The sequence below is a fragment of the Mus pahari genome, chromosome 5 (assembly GCF_900095145.1).
Source record: "Mus pahari chromosome 5, PAHARI_EIJ_v1.1, whole genome shotgun sequence".
In the NCBI taxonomy this organism is placed as follows: Eukaryota; Metazoa; Chordata; class Mammalia; order Rodentia; family Muridae; genus Mus; species Mus pahari.
Genome location: NC_034594.1, coordinates 130,704,224 through 130,727,092, shown reverse-complemented (window position 1 = coordinate 130,727,092; position 22,869 = coordinate 130,704,224).

The following is a 22,869-nucleotide window of genomic DNA, read 5'->3' as shown; positions in this document are numbered from 1 at the left end:
AACCAACAACACCACCAATAAAGTGGTATCATTCTCAGCCTGAGGCCAAAGTCCTCAGAACCAGGATTTTACTAGCTAATCTCTGGAGTCAAAACCAGATAGCCAATGGCAGGACAGAATGTGTCCACTCCAGAACAAAGGTGGGGGAGGGGGAGCTAATCTTTATTCTGCCTGGACCCTAGCTTAGAGTAAGAGCAGATCTCACACAGTCAGACCGCCCATAGACACACCAACCACCCAGAAGCACTGCTATACCCATTCCATGGCTATCCTTAGTCTGGTCAAGTTGACACTCAAAAATCACTACCATGGGTGGTCAGAGCAAGGGTAGGGGACTTTCAGGATAACATTTGAAATGTAAATGAAGAAAATATTTAATAAAAATGGAGAAAAAGAAAGCAAAACTAAAAAAAAAGTAATTCTGGAACTGAAAAAAAATTAAAGTTGAACCTCATTATTCTCAGATCTCATATTTGTGAATCCATTCATTAGATTTATTTGCAACCACAAAAATCAATGGTTATAGCACATTGTCCATCATTGGCAGAACTGGAGATAGGTTTTTTTAAAATATATATATATATATATATAATGGTGGACAGTCACTGGTAAGACTGTGATGTCTTTTTTTCAAGTGTCACATCGTAGTTAAGTGTCCTTCCCAAGTTCTATTTAGTGCCTGCCACCTCTTTCATATTTGTCTGTATTGGTATGTATGCTGCTCTAAAATGGCCCAGACGTAAAGCTGAAGCACTGTTTTGTATTGAAAAACACAAGAAGACGTTGATGTGCCTTACAAGGGAAATGTGAGCATTAGATAAGATTCATTCAGATGTGAGCTGTGGCGCTGATGGCTGAGAGGTCAATGTTGATGAACCAGCAACACGTATTAAAGAGAGCATCCTTTAAACGGAAACACATAAAACGTATTGATTATTTAACAACAACAAAAGTTGTGAAGAGAGGCTTGCAGGAGCCTGACCTACGTTTTCCCTAAAAGCAGCAGTTTGGTATGCACTAAATCAGAGTTCCCAGCAACTTTATAGCATATAATTACTACAAGCAAGGAGAATTGACTGTAACTGTTAATTGAAAGAAATAAATGAATTGGTGTGATAGATATGACAGGGTCTGCTAATGATTTGAGGGATAAGGGCTTTAACAACTGTATTAATGGTAACATCTTTTGGGAAGACAGAATACTCTGGGAAAGGAACAAATTTGAGAGGGAAAGAGGAAGTGCCATTTTCACATTTCTTTGCAAGATGCCTGTTCATCCACATAGCGATGTCAAGAAGTAAATTGGATGCATAACTCTGACTCTCAAAGGAAACTTCGGCACCAGAATTATAAATGTACAAGCCATCAGCATAAAGATGGCACGTAAAACCCCACGGGTTGTGTAGATAACATACGAAGCAGACTGAGAGAAAAGAGAGAGATCCGGAGCTTGTTATAGTTAATTTCTTGGTTTGGGCTTGGTTTGGCTTTTTGAGACAGGTTTCTCTGTGTAGCCCTGGCTGTCCTAAAACTCACTCTGTAGACTAGGCTGAACTCAAAGATCAGCCTGCCTCTGCCTCCGAAGTGCTGGGATTAAAGGCATGTGCCACTGTTAATCTGGATCATCAACTTGATTGGATCTGATGCCCACAGAAGGTAGATCTCTAAGTGAATCCACTGAGGGTAGAAGCCCTTTCCTCAGAGTGAGCAGAACTCTCCAGTGGTAACCCAGGAGGTCTAGGAGACGGAGGTTCTAGGGAAGAGCCATTCTGTGTCCCTACCTGCCTTCACTTCTTGTTGGTAAACCCCTCTGTCTTATTGCTGCTACTACGGCCACTGCCACTGTTTGTACCCACCAGAACACGGCTTCTTCAGCCTTCCAGGATGGACTAAAGACCAGCAGCTCCCCAAGCATCTTCTACCAGTGCTTCTCAACCTTCCTAATGCTGTGACACTGTCATACAGACCCTCGTGTTGAGGTGACCTCCAATCATAAAATTATTGTTGTTCCTGCTTCATAACTGCAGTTTGCTACTGCTACGTATCACAATGTAAATGTCTATGTTTTCCCATGGTCTCAGGTTACCCCTGTGAAAGGGTTGTCCAACATCCAGAGGGATTGCTGTACCCTCAGCACCAAGACTAGGATGACTGGAACTCCAGAGGCATCCAGCTTTGTGGACCAAGCAGGCATATAGTTCTTGGTTCACCAGCATACAAATGGACATCATTGGACCCAGCTCTGATCATGTAAGCCAAACTCAGAAGTCCTTCTTGTAATCTACATTTATTCTATCATTTATGTCCCTCCGAGGAACACTAATACACAGGGATAAACCCTGGAACATACCTACACTCTAGAGCCAGTTCTGGAGAAGGAGACTCGTGGGAGCAGCCAGGGGGAAAGATTACCAGCAAATGTGAGAAGCCAAGGACTTTGCTGAAAACAGTAACCAGCCCAAGGGAATATAACTGGGAGACTGATAAAAATGGAGGTTCAGAAGTGTCCTTGGGTGGTGCAGTGATATGGTCAATAACCCTGAGCTACCTTCAGGACAAAAGGGAAGACTAGAGAACGAATTAAGGAGCCAGAAAATTTAAATGGCACAATTTGACAAATCACAGACAAATTTTTATGTTGAACGGAGGCAGGAGAAAGTGGATGAAGACAGAATTTCTTGTTTCCATTTGACTTTAACTTAGAAACTACTGGAGTGTGTTAAGGCTGCTGGGAACGGCGCTGTGAGGAATGGAGAGATTGGTGACAATGAAGAAAAGGAGAGACTGGAAGAATTGATTGTGATGGGCAAACCTGGGATACTGGAAACGTCTGGAAGATGGATTGAGTCCCTACTAGGAAAAAACATGAGCACATTTGCACCTGAATGCGTGTACCCTTCCCTTGCACCCCCACATGCACGTCTCTAGAATCAACACCACACACTAGGTATACGGCTTCTCGTATATGCTCTTGCAGCCTTGATTTCTAACTGAAATTCCAACAGATTGCCATTTTTCACGCTTATTTCTGGTCTTCTTATGTTTGCATCTTTCCTTTTTCTGTACTTTAATATTCAGGCTCTGTGCTTAGTTTTCTAAGAAGTTTCCAGGCTGAGTTTCTTCTGAGATTCTTTCTGACTTGCAGATCTTTCTGGGGACTTATCTTCTGCTCCCTTCTCCTAGCTTCTAAAGATTGAAGTCTTGTCCTTTTCCCACCAGAGGCACTGCCTGAAAGGAAAAAAAAAAAATGAATTCAAGACAGCTGCATGCCTCCTGCCTCATTGCCACCTGAGGGGCAAAGTCCCTTGGGAATCCACTGTGCAGTTAGTGTAAGGTTCTGTTAACACCAAAGCCTGGGGTTGCATAAGGAACTCGCTCCTGGCAGCTTCTTCTTTCATCTATTCATTCAAGGCATGACTGTACTAACAACGGATAGTTTTGTGGAGCCCAAGGCTCATCATTACCTTCCTGACCTTCTAGAGCACAGATCTCCCATAGGCCTACTATGTGGTCTGTTGGCTGCCTTAAACACATCATCACATTTATTGTAAGACCCTCTCCTGTGCAATAAGTAGCATCCTCATTTTATTGACTTGAAAGCTGAAACTCAGAAGTAAATTAGGAAGCCCAGATTCAGACTCATCAAACTGAAAACCCTAAAATCTTCCTACTTTTGCTGGGCTATAAAGTGGATCCTTGATATAGTATTTTCAACTACTAATGTATTTCATGTGAAGTGTAGCTCCTCAGATCTGCAGGAAAGACCTTGAAAAGTACAAGATCATTGCATGTGAACTCACATCTCTACCCACCTAACTTGTGTTAGGGTTACTATTGCTGAGTTTGACAGGAACCCAAACAGGATGAGACTCTGGAGGCCATGGAGGGATGCTGCTTACTGGCTTGCTCTTACTGGCTTGCTCTTTATGGCTTGCTCAATCTACTTTCTTATAGAACCTAGGACCACCAGCTCAGGGATGGCACCACTCTCCTGCAACCAGATCTTATGAGATCATTCTCTCAAGTGAGGCTTCCTCCTTTCAGATGACTCTAGTCTGTGTCAAGCTGACATAAGAACCAGCCAGCACAGAGCCCCATGCTGGACACAGCCATCCATGAAGGCCAGGGCCATGTCCTCCCTTCCTATATACACTGAATTTTCACTAGATTATTCAATCTAAGTAACAGAAATAAGAGGGAGGGACTTTTTTTTTTTTTAAGTGTTGGCAAATTCTTTGGCAGACTGTGAAAAGAGATGTGGCCAGGAGGCCTACTCAGTGTGAAGGAAACAAATAAGCTTTGGAGAGAGAAAGAATCTGCAGGCGAGTTGGAAAGCGGGGTGGCTGTAGATCCAAAAGCCCCCCGATCTCCCCGCACACAGGCATCGGGAGGGGTGACCCACCGCTTTCGATGCTGGAGAGCTACAAAGCCCAAGACTCAGCTAAAGAAAAATAAATGAATAAGTAGCTTTCTGGAAAAAAAAAAAGTCTAGAGAGAACAGACACTAAGGGGAGGTGGGGTGCTCAGGGGACCCCAGGGCTCAACTGTGATAAGCATTAGCCAGGAACTGGGGAAATATCTAGGACATACTTTATAAACCTCAGCCAGCCAGGAGAGGATGTGAAAGTTCCCTTTGAAAGAAGATGAAAGAAATACAGAAGCAGAGTTTAAAAGTGATTGGTAACAATTAAAGATTAGAGCAATGACCGATCTCACTCGGCTTCTTATTCTTTTAAACCAGAAGTCGATAGATTGCTGTAGATCAATTTACACTGCATGCTATTTTAATAAAAGGGGTTCTGATTTTTTTTAAAGCAGATGTGATTTGATTACATGCTAATCTGTGTCCAATTAGTAGTGTTATTCAGACATTCTCCAATGTGTTTAGAAACAGCTGAAAAGGATGGAGGGCTGAGAGAGCCCAGATTCTTTTCGACATTAAAGTACATGTTGAAGCACATCTGGAAACGCCCAGCTTCCTAACCATGTCACTGTGATGGGCAAACTATGTTGTGTGGGTAGACACAGACCCGACACAACGACATCCAGAGTCTCACAGCTTGTTTTTCACAGAGCCTTCATCCTCCATGGAAAGGGTGGTTGGTAATGAAGTTTGTTTAATTAATAGCAGAAAAAAAAAAAAAAATGTGGGAGTGAAAGCCCACACCTCAACCCAAATGCTTCATCACCCTTTCAAAGAGGTTTTCTGATCTGAGATTTTGTTTGTTTTGTCTTCTTTTGTTTTGTCTTTTGATAAAGTGAGGCAATGCAAAGCAAAGAGGTGGGGGAGGGACAGCAATGTGCCCCTACACAGGTGAGTGCACACAGCCCACTGCAGGCCTGGGGGCACAGCACTGCCCAGGCACAGACACTTAGAGTCCACAGCACCTCACAGCACTTCACAAATATAATGCAGGGGGTGGAAGATGCAAAGTTAACATTCTTGTTAAAATTGTTACTTGAAGCCACAGGCTCTGGCAAGATCATTACCATAACTATCACTGTTGATATTAATAACAAAAACTAGTATTTGCATAACACTTTACATAAATTATATCATTGAACTTTGAAAGGTATTTTGCTAACGTTTCCAACAAATAACTAGGCAATGAGGGAAAAAAACACCTTCGTGTGGAGGGCTCCCTGTCCTTTTGTCATCAGAGACCCCATTTGTTTTTTTCTCTAGGAGCTTGCTTATTGTGGATATTATTTTGTCTAATTGAGACTCTTTATTGTAGACTATTCCATTTCCCTATCTTTATTCATCAAGAAACAAGCTGTGTGCAATAGTTCACAACACCCAACTGAGCTAACAGAATTCCATGAGCTTGGTGTTTGAGTTTCTCTCCGATGTATTATTATGAATAAGTCAATTTTAGTTTAGCTTGTTTGATCTCTTGAGCATAACTTTAAAGTTTCCACTACCACTTTAAAAGACATGTAAGGGTCCTGTGGGCCCCAGACAAGAAAGAATTGCTTTAAATAAATCTCAGAAAATATTGTCTTCTTCCATATTCCTTTTAAATTATATGTACTAATAAAGAAATAATGTTTTTTTTTAAAAAATGGGATTTGAGAGGTGGCTCAATGGGTACAGGGCTTGCCACACAACTGTGAGGACCAGAATTCAGTACCTACATAAAAGCCAGGTGGATAAGGCCCAGTTTGATATAGAGATAGCAGCTCCCAGAAGCAAACCAGTTAGTTAGACCAGCAAAGTGGCCAAGTGCTGAGTCTCAGTATTGATATCTAAGGTGGAGAGAGATCAAAGATGAAGATACCCAAAGTCAGCCTCTAGCCTCCAACCACACAGATGTGTTGCTCACACACATGTGGATATATATGTGTACACACACAACATATACAGAAAAAGAGAATTCGAAATCTTTTAAGTCAGACATCACAAATCAAGTATGTGAGGATACCGACACTTGCACACACACATGCACACAGGAGTACATAAGAAGATAAATAATCCCTACTGATACTATTTTCACCAAGAACATAGTTCATGGACCAGTCAAAGCCACTGCTACCACTGTCCAGTGGAATGTTTAATGGTATCCTGATGTTGTTCCAGGCTTCCAAGCCTGGATATCACTTCTTGGGAACTTTTCTGAATTTCTGGAGGCCTCTATTGCGTCCCCCATAAACAGGATCAGAATAAGCTCACAGACCTATGTGGGAATTATGTGGGTGTGCCCTTACAAAGAGCTTTAGGGCCTGACAAGCAGACAACGCTCTTAGCTCTTATTTCTCATTGGGAGTGCATGCAATCAGGAACAGTAGCTACTTCCAAAACATTTTCAGGGCCAGAAAGAAGAAAATCTAGAAACATATGGCAATCTGTTCTTGTTGGAGCTTTTATTCCCAACATTATTATAAGAAAGCTGTGCATTTCCGCTTAGATCAAACCTGAAACTCTGTGCATAGAAGATAGGAGAGAAGCCTATGGGATCAGAATCGCCTTGGTTCAAGAACTTTACTAGCTCTCTCTGAGCTCGGAAGAGCTGGAGGAACCTTGAGTTTATCAGGCAACCTCACTAAGCCTCAATTTTCCTATTGATAAAACAGAGGTTGTAAGTGGGTCCAGGAGCCTTGAAGGCAAAAAGAGGTAATGTGTATAAATTGTGTAAGGGCTTTATGCACCAGTCCCCTCATCACTACAAATTTTCTGTCACAGTTATTGTCCATCAACTTATAAAAGTATTACATACTGAACCTAATCCCTGGTGGAAAAGATAAACTTTTGAAATCCAAATACATCCTCATTTACTAAGGCAAAGAATTTAGATAAACCAATAGTGGGCTTTGGAAATCGAAAGCTAAAAAGGAATGCTACTAATTTGTTCGTTTTTCTTTTCGTTGTGCACATATTAGCTATGGGCTTGTGTCAATGTGCATCAAATGGTTTAGAATGTTAACAGATCTACTCATTTATTCCGCTGGTTGCTTCTGCTAAAGGACTGATTAATAGACAATTAGCAGATGGCCAATTTACTCAAAAGCATCCAACTAGTTTTTCCCCAGTGTTTCTGCCGAATCCCAGGTCCTGATGGAGGCCTGTGGAGAGAAGAAATTCTTTACAAAGAGAGCCATGCACGTCCTTGTCCAGAGCTGTCCCTAAGACTGCTCAAATAACTCTCATCTAGCCCTGCCAAGGTCCCTTTCTTCAGCCATTGGGACATTTTGTCAATGAATCTTTCCAAATCAAGTTTGACAGGGAGACCTTTTCCTTTCTCCCATACTCTAAACTGAAGCCATTACAGACCCATTCTAAGTTTCAATGGAGAAACCAAAGCTTACCTAAATAATAAAAAGTGGGAAAGTTTCCCCAGGCAGACTCTTCCGCACCTTGATTAGCCGAGCAAAATGTAGACATAAAACGCAATTGCTTTTTTTCCCAGATGCTAAAAATGTCAGCCTTGATTTACCCTGACACTCTGACTGACTCAAGGCAGACATAAATCCTTCATGCCCAATGCAATCATTTTTTGACCTGCTCGGTGGTGGTGGTGGTGGTGGAGGAGGGGGCCTTTGCATTTGTCTTCCTGGTGCCCGCACCTTGATCTCAATAACTTTTCCTTCCTCCATCCCTGGGAGGAGCCACGGCCAGTGGAGAAAAGGCAGAATAGCATGAGTTCTACATATGTTTTTCCTAAGCACCCTGCAACAGGAATGATTCTTTTCAAGGGCTTAAGAAAGGGGGATCATGGGGGTGGGGTGGGATCTGCTTCCTATCTCCTGGCCCATAACTTCTTGTTTCTTCTTCATCCATGATTTTAAAAAACTCAAGAAGACCTTCCCCTTTGGGAGCAACTGTCATTTTGCTGAAGAGGGAAGCCTGTTCTGCTGAACAGGGTGGCACAGGTGACATCTCTTGGACTGATAGCAGAGTCAATGTTTTGATTGCCCAAACACAAACAGGTGGCCTGTTGGTTCAGAAACAAGACCCCCCCCCCCAGGAACTTGGCATGTAAAGTAGTCCATTAAGTGACTGGCCATTCATCAGCTGATAGGGACTTTTGAGGGTCTGACCTCACATCTGCTCTTTCCTGAGAGAAAATTCGGAACTGATATTCTTAGGTCCTCAAATACATGTTTTGTTAAAGGGGGGTCTTAGGTATTCCAGGCTGTCCTCAAACGCCCTGTGCAACCAAGAATGACCTGGAAGTTTGAATCCTTCTGCCTCTGCCTCTTGAGCGCTAGGATAACAGGACTACTCCATCACTTCTAGTTTAGATGTCATACTGAAGGTTGAACCTAGAGCTCTGCGTGTGTTTGCTAAGTACTTTACCAGCTGTGCTCCTGGCTCGGGTTCTAGCATCTTCAAAATGAACTTGCATGGTCCTATTTCTTGATCTCTTCCTCCACACAGATTCCAGAGCTCCTAAACGTTTTGAGCTCTCCTGAAGCAAAAGGAGTTTTGACGCCTTAAGAACATTTTTCCCTGCTTCCCACAGCTCTGAATTAGTATATGATACCCATTTGTCCTCATACAAGATGCTCTTTCCCTTTCAAATCTGCCAGGGATTCAGAGGGGTTAGATAGACATGGTATTACTGGGGGAGAGAATATGGTGCTCTCCCCAGCCCCTGCTTCATGCCTTTCAAAGCCATGATGGCCAGAAGTCCCTGCCTTAGGTCTCAGCCTCCCATGTTGGCTCATTGACCATGAAGTTTTCCTTTCCCTTTATCTTATGTTTCTATACCAGGAGATTCCTTTTAATAATAAAGACTGTTTCCTTGTGCCTGGCATCCAGGAGGTATCCAGTAAGGTGTTGGTGAAAGGGACTCTTGTCTTCCTGAAGCTCTACTGTTCTAGCCTTTGGCCAAACCTCTCACCAGATAGGCTTTCCTCTATCTTTCCAAAGCCAACCATAACGGATTCTCCTTCTGCAAGAACCTCCTGTGCATCCTGACTTCCTTCCTACTCTTTCTCCCCCAGCACACCAGAGAGTTCAATGTCACAGTCACTGGAGTAGAACAAAGGCATCCCCTCCACTGCCTGTTCAGGACCAGCACAGTATGCCACCTCCTCCAAACCTCCACACGCACAGCGACTCCTGGAGACTCATAGTGGTGCCTTGGACCCCTGAAATTTGAATTTCTCTCAGAGTTAAGCAATCAGGACTGAGCACACATTCTGTCAGCATGGCTTCTTCTGAGCCCACTACCCAGAGAGTCTCCCATTTGGTGTTCCAAGAAAGGCTCAAGTTAAGTAGGACCACAGATATTCTGTATGAGTATTTGTACATCTCAAAACCTGTGTGACAATGGTTCCTAGACTATTCTGAATGTTGGAAAGGTGAGGCTAAGAATTCATCCTCACTGTCATCTCTCTGGCTACAGTGCTCCTAGCAACGCTTTATCACATCCCACAGTTTTCTCTTAGCTCCATCTTTTGTCTAAGCTCTTCTTGACCCTGCCTGTCTTTCCCTTGGTTGGTGTAACAGAGCCTTGCTCGAGGAACCATTCAGCAACTGTAGACTCCAGCTCAAAATATCCATCCCCACTAGGCCAAGGGGAAAATTGGGGATTGAGGGTGTAAGGCATAGCTCCAGTACTTCGGGTGTTATGAAAACCTCCAAATATGTTCTGCTAAGCAGCCCCTGGCCTTGGAGTCTATTTACTATTTAATGGGAATGAAGACATGCCAGAAATGAGCTGGAACAATTGCTTAAGGGAAGTGGGAGTAAGGGGAAGAGGACGGATTATATATTTTTATTTTTAAACTTTTCAGACAGTGCCCCGTTAGTTTTGTTTCTTATTTGGGATACAGCATTAATCATGCTAATATTTCACAGCCCAGCTTCACTCTTTAGTCATTACTTTAATCAAACCCATCAACGAACGAAGGAACACGTTACCAGGTGGGAATAACTGCTACCGCTCACTGTTAATTACTTTGCATTTTACAGCAATCAGCAGCAGGGGCTGAGATCATAATAAATTCATGACTTATGGGCCCATAAAATCATTACCGTAGGAAAATATGTTTTATCGAGGATTCGATGGGCCGCTGCTCAGACAGAGATTTCTTGAAGGAAATGACACCCATGAAATTAAACTGATCCTTGCAGTCAGCAGAAATGCAAATGCACAAAGAGCAGAATTTTAGCACAGGCTGGATGCAGTCAGGGTAGGGTGGAAAGCCTCTGAGACAGATAAGGGGCGTGGCCACAGGAGGACTGGGAGGGAACAGAAGACCTGTGAGCTTCAAGAGGAAGCCTCTGGAGAATGCCCTGCAGGAGACAGTCTGTCACGTGGGTTGTGCCTAAATCAGGAATACAACCATGTACCCTAATCCCTTCTCCCCCCCCCCCCCGTCTTAGTTTCAGCTAGCTTTCCCCATTGCCTCCGGTACGTTGACAAGTGGTCTCAGAGGCCATGGGGAACCTGACGAAAAAGCAAAGACAAGTCAATAAATCATCCCTGAGACAGTCCTAGAAGAAAAGGACACTCCCTCCTGCCTCTTCTGCTTCATCTTCAAGCAGCCCTAGTTGGCTGTTTGATGGATAGACGCACTTCTTAACTAATGCCACCTCCCCTGGCTTCTCATCCTGTTTGTCTCTATTCCGGCTGTGTGGGTCCTTGTGTCCTCAAAGCCATTTACAGCCTTCAGGTAATGTAGCACTCTGGATGTTTGTTTTATTCGGGGGCTCTCTATCTTCAAATGCCTCCCCAAATGGATTCAAGCCATTTGTTTAGAAATATGCTTCCCCTTTCCTTCGCGTCTTCCAATTATGCTAGGCAAACACAAACCCTTATTCAGTGTTATTTAAGCATGAAATTATAACAGATTCTTTTAAATGCTAAGGCACTAAAAATAAGTCATTTCATCAAGGCACACCAGGTCCAGATCTAGTAGCTCATTAATTTCCATGAATCAGACAAGTCAAATTCAAACAGAATACGAGGGTCCCGGTAGAAGATTCGTCTTTTCTCCCTGGGATGACCACCATCCTTGCTCATTATGGTACACATTTCCCAAGGGCTAAAGACAAGGCCAAAGTTGTCCTCTGAACTTGAATGAGCACCATTGAGAGGAATCATTCTGGCCAGAAAGACTGCAAGAAGTCAAGTCAGAGGTTGCATGCCACTCTAGTTGTAAGGATTTACTAACTTTCGGGATCTCAATTATGCTTTCCAGAAACAGGAAGTCGTGTCCATTACATGTTTATTACATAAATAAAATGAACACGAACTAAGGCATTCGGCAGCAATTCTGGAGGAGTCAACCCACTTCTCCAGCACCTACCCCAAGGTCAATCAAGGTTAAACAGTCACCTGTCTCCCTAGAGGAAGGCAGAGGCTGAGGAGATGCCTGGCACACAGGAACCTTGCCCAGCAGCAGTTGGTTACATGAGATGAACAAATGCTGTGGGATGTTTGGCTGCACCCTCAACTGTCACTGTGACTTTCAGAAATGTGTCCTGTGTTCTCCAGTTCTGGGGAGACTTGGATCCTCCTAGGAGGGTGATACCCTCCAGAAATAGAAGATATCCCCAGCTTTCTAGGACATCCAAGCTACGTCATCTCGTATTTCCCTCTCTAAACTCTTTCGCCTGCCTTTATCTTTTCGAAACTGATTGGAAATAAAGAGGGAATCGTTCCCCTCTCCCCTCCAAGGCAGATCTAAGAAATCATCCCCACAGCACATGCGCCCCAGTGGTCAGGCCAGATGTGAAGTTCAGCAGTGATCTTGCTCTTCCTAAGTTACTAAAGTCCTTACACTGCGAAGAAAAGTAAGGCTAATCTTACCTCCTCCTTGGCTCTCTTGGCAGCCTCCAGCCCAGCTGGCTGCCTCAGTACTAGAGCAGGAGAAACCATTGAGAGGATTTAAAATTTTTAATTATTTTAAAGCAAGAAACCAAGAAATGCAACATACCACAGCTCTTCATCTCACAGGAGAATGGTCCTTCAATATAATTCTGGACTGCTCGTGTAATGACCGTATATGGATGTTGTGACCATCTATCCAGGTCTGTGTCCTTAATAGCCTCTTATTATGGGTTAAAATCAATTAAATAAGGGAATACTTGGAGTATATGAAGGGTTTCCATATTTAAAATATTTGGATCCATAGAAAAATAATTATGGAAAGCAGAAAAGTACCGGAGGTCAGCAACGCCTGAAGAACAACACCTAGGGATGTTCTCTGGCCCACATATGCAGGTACATACACTTGTACAAATGCCCACATACATGTACATGTGCGTATGCACCCATGGGCACATACATATAGAAAGATGATTAACGCTTATGAATCTCCATTATGGTCACCATGCACAGATTCCCATGGTTCTTACTGGATTATCATCTTGTTCTTGCACAGTTACTGTTATGAGTATAAATGAAGAGCTTAACCCTGAGAAAACGCCAAAGCACATTGTCATGTGTGATACCAGAGTGCTTGTGCCAACCAGAATCTTTTGGCTACGAGTAGAATTAACTGTTTTATTCAGCTTCTACTGAAAATTAATTCACATAGATAACATGTAGCTCAGTCACTTGATGTTAAATTCAAACTCTTTTTAGATGTAAGTAGATTTTTCAAAACGAACTTACCTTAAGCCCTTAAGCTTGTCAAGAAAGAGCCAAGGACAAGAGAAAAAGAAATTAAAGCTCGCATGTCCTGTGCCTACACATACATGCTTTGGAGTCATCAAAGTGTGTGGTTTATCTGTAATTCTTTTTATTTTTTTTTAAACAAAACTATATTTTTAGGGAAACAAACCTATTTTTTCATTTGTTCTTGATACTTTCATCCAGGTATTTGGTGAAATATGATAATGACTCTTCCAATCCCCCCCCCTCCAACTCTCCTCATACTCCTTTCCTTCCAATATATGCCCTCCAAGCTTGTTCTTTTTTTTTTTTTTTTTTTTAATTCACTAGCATAAGCACACTATTCCTCAGAAGTCATGCACGTGCAGTCACTGACATCAGTTTGGGAAGGACAGCAAAACATCAGCTTTAAAAGGGGGAAACAAAGATCATCAGACACCCATTGTATGTCCTCCTGTGCAGGGATTTGTCTTTCCAGACCTTATTGCAGTTGGNCCTGATCATCAGCTCTGAAGCAGATGTCATCAAACCTACTTCTCTGTCACCCAGTTGGAAAGGAAGATAGACTTTGTAGTTCCCTTATTCAGGGGGGAAACTCAATGCGNCTTAACTGCCTTGGAAGAAGAGCAAAAATTTTGGTCAAGACATGATTACACTAAAAAAGAAGTGTNTTGTTGTTTATCTCAAATTTAACTGAGCTTGAATATAGCAAGTTTATGTTTTCAAGTTGTCTTGTACATCTTTTACTTTAAATTTGACATTTTGTTTAACTGCTCTGTTTTTATTAAATTAAGCAAAGAAAAATAAGAATGTATACTGCATTTTTTTAAATAAACAAAGACAATAATGAATGTCTTGTGTGTCTGTGGAGAATTTATTTTTTTCTAGAAGCCACTGCTGAGATTCAAAGAAGGTCCACATGGCAGCCTTGGAGTTCAAATCAGGATGAACAAAGGTCTGTTCTCTTTTCCCACAGGCAGTCCTTCTATGTTCTCAATGTGACTTTTTTTTTTTTTTTACTTAAACACTGAGAATTTAGTTTTTAAATTAAACACTCCAAATGATTGTGATTTTTTTTTCTTGTCTTTCATCTGGGCTTTGCAGGGGACATACCTGAGACTCTATTTTGTCTCACAAACCAGGGGTGATCTTTGAAACCAAAGGGTTATTTTTTTTTCAGCTCTAGACAAGATGGTGGATGAGCACAGATGACTGGTTCCCTCCACCATGTCATCTCTGGGAGAAATAAATGCGATAGAGAAGAATGACCAGCTTGAGAAAATTACAACTTGAGAGAAAAAAAGACTCAACACAGAACCCTGACTTGAAGATGGTATTGGGAGAGGGGACAGGCCTGGTGCAAACCAGGTTACCTGGACACTAGAGCCTCTAGCCTAAAAGAACCCTCCTTTCTGTCCTCCACTCACCAGGACCAGCACAGGAGACCGACTTTTTCATCTCATAAGCACATTACCAGAGTAGCCAGCATCTCCGAATGAGTCTAAACTCACAGTCTAAACATGAAGACTCTGAAAACTCAAACTCCCACTGTAGCAATATGACAAACTATGTGGCACAAAATCGGAGGAAATGTGAAAAGAAAATTTCAACAACATCAAATGACAGTATTCTGCAAAGATAATGAAGGAAAATAAAACTGTATCAGGTTTATTAATTAACTTAACATATCAAGACAATTCATAATGTCAAACAAAAAATTTTAAAAACACATTATATGATTAAAAATTTTTGAGAGAAAAAAGAAAGCACTTATAAATAATCAGGTTGCCATTAAAACTTCTTGGTAGCAGCGTTGGAAGCAGTGAGATGGTGACGTAAGATGTGTAAAGTGCCTGTAAGAACTTTAAACCTAGAACTAAAAAAGGCAACATGCTGGTCACACTTGCAGCCAACTGTATTACCTACCCTTCTCATCACACCCTCAAGCCAAAGGGATTTACTTTGGCTCACAGTTTCAGAGACTCCAGTCCACAGTCCTTGGCTTCATTGATTCGGGGACTGTGGAGGGGCAGCACATCATGCTGGCAGAGCAGATGAAGGAAGAGACTGTTCACCTCACAGCATATGGGAAGCAGAGTACAAGGAAGCCTGTGTGGGCTGTGTACAATTTCAAAGCCTCACCTCCAACTACCTACATCTTCAACTAGCCCCTGTCTCCTATTTTTCAATGTCTTCCAATAATGTCACTGTGCTATATTAAGGGCTTCTTATTCTCAGTACACCAAAGGCCTCCAGACACAACTAGACGTAGGCATCACCGGTCTCCTAGACATTTCTCAATCCCATCAAGTTGAAATTAGCCAACACAGAATAATAAAGCACACAGCGTCATTAGAGTTTAATCAAAGATCCATAGTAAAGACATAATGGAAGAATTCTCAATGCAGAGAATTAAACCCCCTAGATATAGCAGGTATTACTAAAATTAAAATTAACAAAGTGATTCCAGTTCAATCCCTGTTTTTGTCTAAAGAAAGCCAAGGAAATGAAAATATTAATATTTACAAAACAAAACTCTAGGTCATACCAACATGATCAAATGTAATGATTCAGGGATATTAGAGTTGTCAATATATTTTTCTTGTTAGGAGAAAGACAGAGAGATGAAGAAAGGGAGGGAGGGGAGATGAGTGCCTGGCTTTAAACATCAACAAGCTAAATTAATACAAGTATTGTTACTTCAGGCCAAATGACAAGGTGTCCTCTGATTAGCTGCCTATGGTTTGGCTGACCACAGGTTCCTGAATCCAAGTTCTCACTTCTGGGACACAGAAACTTAGGTCTAGTATCCCAAACTGCCAATTTGCAGCCTGTCATGGAGTCAGCCTGGCTCTGGCTAACTCAGTCCTCTCTGTATGGGTCTTAAAGGCAACTATCAGAAGATCAAAATTATGATAACTAAACATGTACAAGGTATAGAGAAGAAAAGAAAATACTATAAATGGAAAAATAAGCAAGATAACAACTAAGGTCTAGGTATAGTAATTAGGATAAATAAAAATTAATTGAACTCATTAATTACAAGAAAGGACTTCTTCAATTTTTTTAAAGTAAACAATATATCACCTGCAAAATACACTTGCACACACACACACACACACACACACAAGTCTTAGATATAAAAGTATGATAAATACATGTTAGTAAATTATGAACCTAAAGAAAGCTTAGTAGTGATCTTTGGTATCTAGACGAGACAAAGTTCAAAGCTAAGGATTTTGAAAGGCAGCTCATAACAGAAGGAGCAAGACAAAAGATGGCTCAGCTAAGATACATGTACTCATATCTAATACGGTTATATATAAAATAATAGCAACCTAGATTACTGAGGAAAGGGAACTAGTGAATAGTGATCTTATGGAAAATTCCTTAGAAACCAGTATGTGAAACGAAAGAAAATAGAGACATCAAAACTCTGACTACTATAATCAGGGAGTCCTATGAAGAAGAAAGGAAATGCATGGGAACTCTGCCCACAGTGGGAAAAGAATGTAGTTCTATTCCAAACCCTCTTACAAACATAAACGCTCTACTAAATTGTTAAAACAATCTCAATAAATTTCCAAGGAACCATATCAAACAGACTACTTCTTCAACAATAACAAAATTGAATTCAAAATTATCATAAAAAGTGACAGACACAGCATATTTGGAATCAAAACCACATTTTATTAATCTGTTCTTGGGTTAAACACGAAAGAAGTTTGGAGATATTTAGGAATGAATGATAATTAAAAACACCACCTGTCAAAATCTGTAGGACATTAGCAAAGTCATGCCTAGAGAAAATTTTTTATAGTTTTAAATAAATGATTCAGAAATATAAAAAGTTAAAAGCATATTTATTAACTGAGCATGGAGCTAAAGAGGGAAGTTGAAAAGAAGGGTGAAGAAAACCAAAGAAGATAAAAATAATAACAGTAAGTGCAGAAATCACAGAGCACGACAATAATGACATAATCCTTCTGAGAGAGGGTGTTGTCATTTTCCTGTTTTCTCCTTGATCAGACATCCCAGCGGTCTTCATAGTTTATTCTTCTTAAGCCCCAAACACAACAAACCCTTTAAAAGTTTATTTCCTGCCCCAGCTTGTTTGTAAGACAAGTCTATTCTAAAACTTTTTTCAACACATTGTGAATTCCAGTCTTAAATGCTGTTCCTAAAAATTCAAAAAGAGAAAAAGCCACCTAGATAATTTTACAAGAAAAATATTGATTCTGCAAGCAGATAGCAATAATAGGAGAAAAGAAAATTCTAGAAGCATTTTACTCACTAACAGATATAAAGATACTAAAAACATTAGGAAACAGAATCAACAATATGCTGTGAAAATGAATGAGTGAGTGAGTAAGTGAGCGAATGACTGCAGGGTCAAGCCTGACCACTGTTATGCAGGAGTGCATTGAAAACAATAATGTCCCAAATTCAAATGAGACAAATTATATATTTTTATATATTATATGTGTTTATATAATATATATTTGTATTTGTATGTTTATATTTTATATAATATTTAAATATATAATATATTTTTATATGTGTAGCATTTAATAATATCAATTGATACAAATAACAAATAATTATTAATACCTATGAAGGAAGGCATATTCCCTTATTACCACTATTTGAACTTGGCACATGATGTCAGTGTTATAAGAAAAGAAAAAGAAAAATAGGACAGTGATGTTCTAAATATATGTGATAACCTGTCCAGGAATACTAATATAATTCTATACACAAGGTCAACTTGAAGAAATCAAGACAACTACTCTATGATAGTGAAACTCAACATGAAAATACCATTTTTAAAACAAGAAGGCACCAGTTACAATACCAAGAAAACCACAAAGTGTCTGAAAGCTAATGTTCAGATTTTATAAGAAACTGTAAAACAAAAAGTTAGAGAAGAGAATAATTCAAGTATAATAAATGAAGTTATTTCTTGCTCTTGGAGGGGGTGATTTAAAAGTCTAAAGATGTTGATTACCTCCTAATTACATACAAATCAACCAAATTAAAATTGTAAGTCAAATTCCTGTACAACATGATAAACATACTTTAACATGAATATGGAAAAGTATCCCTACAAATAAGCAAGTTGTTAAAAGGGAAGATTACACGGAAGGAATATTCTCTGCAAAAATATTGTTTAAATATAGCATTTTTAAATACCCTGTGGCATGAACATTAAAACAGATAGTCTAAAAAAGCTATCAGGGACATATGATGTAATAGAACTATAATCTACAATAAAGCAATAGTGACAGTCAGTGAAGAAAATGATTAATTTTGTCATTTTTTATAGCCTAAATACCAAATTCCCCCATGGCCTTTGAGATTTTGAGTTTGTTTGCCAAGTGATGAACCCTAACCTAATCAATGAGTTGTTCTGTTGACTGACTGGTAATGTGGTGACTTTACTGGGACATCATGCTTTTCCCCTCCACACAGCCCCACCACTGCCACATGCTCCATCACTGTTCTGCCCAAGCTCATAAGACAAAGCAATCATAGACTATATGAACCCTCTGAACCTGTGAGCACAAATAGATCTTTCTTCCTTTAAGTTGTTCTCATGAATAGTTTGCTCACAGCTACACATGAAATTATAGCTATTTTGATAGAATTTGACTCAGTGAAGAAAAATACATGACCCCCTTATTAACACGATATAAGGGAAATATAGACTATATTTTGTTGAAGAGCAACTTTGACACTACAGGGTAAGCCAAGGAGGGCCAAATAAGTAAGTGTGGAGCCAGAAATTAGGGCCAGTTAATAGCAGCCAATGGCAGAGAAGGGCAGCACTGGTACTGCTGACAGGGGCTGGTTCAGACAGCAGTCAGTGGGGGCTGTTGTCAATGGCAGACAGCAACTAGAATAATCATTCAGCAGAACTTTCTCTGAGGGAATTAAGCTTGATTCACTGGAGTCAGTACTCCCTGTGACCAATGAGAAACTCTGTGAAATCTTTAAATTATTGGGGGGGGGGGAGCTGGTGAGAAGAAGAGGAAAGGAGAACCATATTATACACACACACACACACAAACTCACATATAGACACACACAACTCACATACAGACACACACATACAAACACACACACACACACACACACACACACACACACACACACACACTGAATGGATGGATAAAGCAAGACAAACTCCAATGGCTTCATACCTAACCAGACATATTGGATGGATGGAGCATACTCCAACAGTCAGACTCCAACCTTTTACATATACACATACACACATATTTGGTGGATGGAGCAAACTCCAATGAGCTGGTTCCAACAACTTTATTTTTTTTCTCTTAGCCTTTTTTATACCACCCAATACAGAGTTCTCTATGTAAGAAGAAAATTTCCTCATAGCCACATGTGACACATTTTTTAAAAACAATCACCACAAAAACATATTCTTCAAAAATCAGATAAGGTCATTATGCAAAAAGGAGTTACAATAGGATTATTGATTACATATACTTCTTTTGAAACTCATCCCTAACTAAACATTTCCCATCTATCTTTCTCTCCACAGGTTTGTTGGAACCCCAAAGCAATAATTCTTGGGTCATACATTAACAAAGTTTAAGCAAGCTAGTCCAGAGTAACAACTTTTTTCCTATGCTTAGCTGCTGATAATTTATATTTACCAAGAAACAGATCATCATCTATCTAATGTCTTATTTTTGAAGTCTTGTTCATCTAAACTGTCTAATCATCTATCCTCTATTCTTATGCTGAAAAATAGAATTATTACTCCTTATTCATAACCTTGTATATTCATGGTACACACCAAAACCTATTGCCACACCCTTAGATCATAACATCCAGGAACTCAGGTCCAACCTAGAATGAACCTTTTCTGTGATCAATAACTTGTCCTAAGCCTATTTTTCTTAATACTACAATTATGTGCTTGTAAGGCATGAAAGCTCACTATACTCCTTTTCTAATCTATGCATCCTTATTCTATGAGAAAAGAGCACACTCTATTTTAACTTTAAATTTTCTATCAATTACCCTAACTTCCCAAATTATTTAAATCAAACTACTCTCCTAAAACTACTTAAATCAAATCAGTAATTCCACAAAATCCTTAATTCATTTAAACAGCATTATCTCAAGAGCATTCATCTTCATGTTGATCTTCAAGAAACTTGCCCAACATAGTGATCTATCACCCAGGAAGTAATCACACCAGGCTATATAGGTAGTGAGGCTCTTTCCACACCCAATCACACCATGTCAGGTATATGAGAGATATAGCAATGACAAACATGAGAAGTCACATCATGAGCAAGAAGCAACCTAAGGACAAAGCCATTGGGTCCATGCCTCTCCGAGGTACACCCATCATAGCTGAGCAAAACCGTGGGCCACCAGGAAGCTCACTTACCCACTGCAGCTCTTTCTGCATGGTGTCCACCAATATTTATTACATATGGATACATAACTCCCTAAGTAATATTTTCATGTAAATTATAAAACATTAAACTCAGTGAATCATAAATATTAGGCAATAAAATATAGTATTTGTATGCATTGAAAATACTCTGGACCATTTTAATTAAAAGGCAGATGATTTTCATGTTTAAAGGTACAAGGAATTAATATCTAGACTATAGGACTACAAATTGGCATCAAGAAGAATATATCTCCATAAGAAAGAAAAGCAGCTAATATAAATAATCAGTTCCTACAAGAAGAAATCAAAAGCCTGAGAAGCATACCAAGATACACTCAAACTCCTCACCAACCAGAAAAATGCAAATTACAAAACCACTCAGAGTTTGGCCTACACCAATTATACTGGAAAGAATTAGAAAATTAGATAATGCCAAGTGTTTGAATGGGTGGGGATTTACAAGAATAATGGAACTTCTATACACTGCTCATGGGAATATAGATCAATGCCATTGTCAAAGAAACATGTTGTGTGACTTATAAAATATATACATATGCCAAACAACTTGGCAAGTCTATTTATAGAATATATACCCCCCCAAAAAAATTCACACAGATCTAAAAGAAGACCAATTTGTAATGTTCAATTATGAACTCAGACCTTTGTAGCCTGGGCAAATGGCAGGTTCTGGCCTTGGCAGGTGACTTGCAATTGGTGTATCCACCTACAAGTATGGAGGCACGTGCTATAAGGTGCTGTGCAGCATTATAATCAACAGATATGTGTGTACACCAACATACAAGTTTGTAGAGCATCACCATTAGAAAAACTACAGGAATAGAATGAGGCATTTAATACAACACCTATCGTTTTTGGTGTTTGAAGCAGGTTCTCATGTCTCATGGGCTCAAATTCCTAATGATCTTATATGTTGGATCTCACCTCCACTTCCCAATTGCTAAGATTACAGGTGTGGCCAGGCAGTCGTGATGAATGCCTTTAATCCCAGCATTTGGAAGGCAGAGACAGGCGGATTTATAAGTTTGAGGCCAGCCTGGTCAACAGAGTGAGTTCCAGGACAGCCAAGGCTATACAGAAAAACCCTGTCTTGAAAAACCAAAAAAAGAAAAACAAGAAAAAAAAAAAAGATTGCAGGTGTATACCACCATGTCTGGCTCAATATGACTTTCAAAAATAAAACCACATCTACATTTATAAACTGAAATCTATATTTTATAGGAATATATATATATAAGCAAAGTGATTACTATTGCAAAAATGGATAACTGCCTGCCTATTGGGAGAAAAGGAATGTAGTTCAAATATGGAGATAAAATAAAGTAAACAAAAGGAAGTCCTTCTCAGGCTCAAAATAATATTTATGAATTAAAAGCCATGATTATTTCAGTTCTCTCTCTCTCTCTCTCTCTCTCTCTCTCTCTCTCTCTCTCTCTCTCTCTCTCTCCCTAACCAAAGAGGGGAAGATAAGGGAGAGGAAATAGAGAAATATAGAAGGGAAAATTAAGAAATCAATTATTGAAATTGATTCCCACCAGACCTATATTTTTCTGCAAAGGACCACAGATAAGAAGTGGCCGCACAAGCTGTGCTCAGCTTTGCCATTGTAAGAAAGCTAACAGCCACCAACGGTGTGTATAGAATGAGCACGCCTGTGCCCTAACCCATCTTTATACTGAATAGATACGAAGCTAAATCTATTACACAAGTCACAGTGTGCTGACCACTGACCCAGACCACAAAGACAATGCATTAAAATGATTCTTCACAGGAATTAAAATTAAGTAATCTAAATTTCATATAGAAATAAAAATAAAACAAGAAAGCCCAATTGATGCAGAACATTTTTTTAAATGCTGGAAGTAGCTCCATCTCAGATTTCAAGGTGTACTATAGAGCCATAAAAGCAGACTCATTAATCAATGGGATAGAACCAGGAATCCATTCATGAGCCCACTCCTACTGCCACCTGGTTTTTGACAGAGACCAACAATACACACTGGGGAAGTGACAGGATCTTAAACAATGGTGCTGGTGAGGCTAGATACCTACACATAGAGCAATGATAATCTACCCTTATCTCTCACCTTACATACAGTGCAACTTAAAATGAATCAAGGACTTCAACCCGAGATCTGATACCCTGAATCTGGTAGAGAAAATGAAGGACTATGCTCAGAATCATTGGCATGAGAAAGAACTTTCTGAACAAGACCCTGATATCACAAGCATTGACCAACAATTAATAAATGGGAGCTCATGAAACCAAAAAAGAAAGAAAGAAAGAAAGAAAGAAAGAAAGAAAGAAAGAAAGAAAGAAAGAAAGAAAGAAAGAAAGAAAGAAAG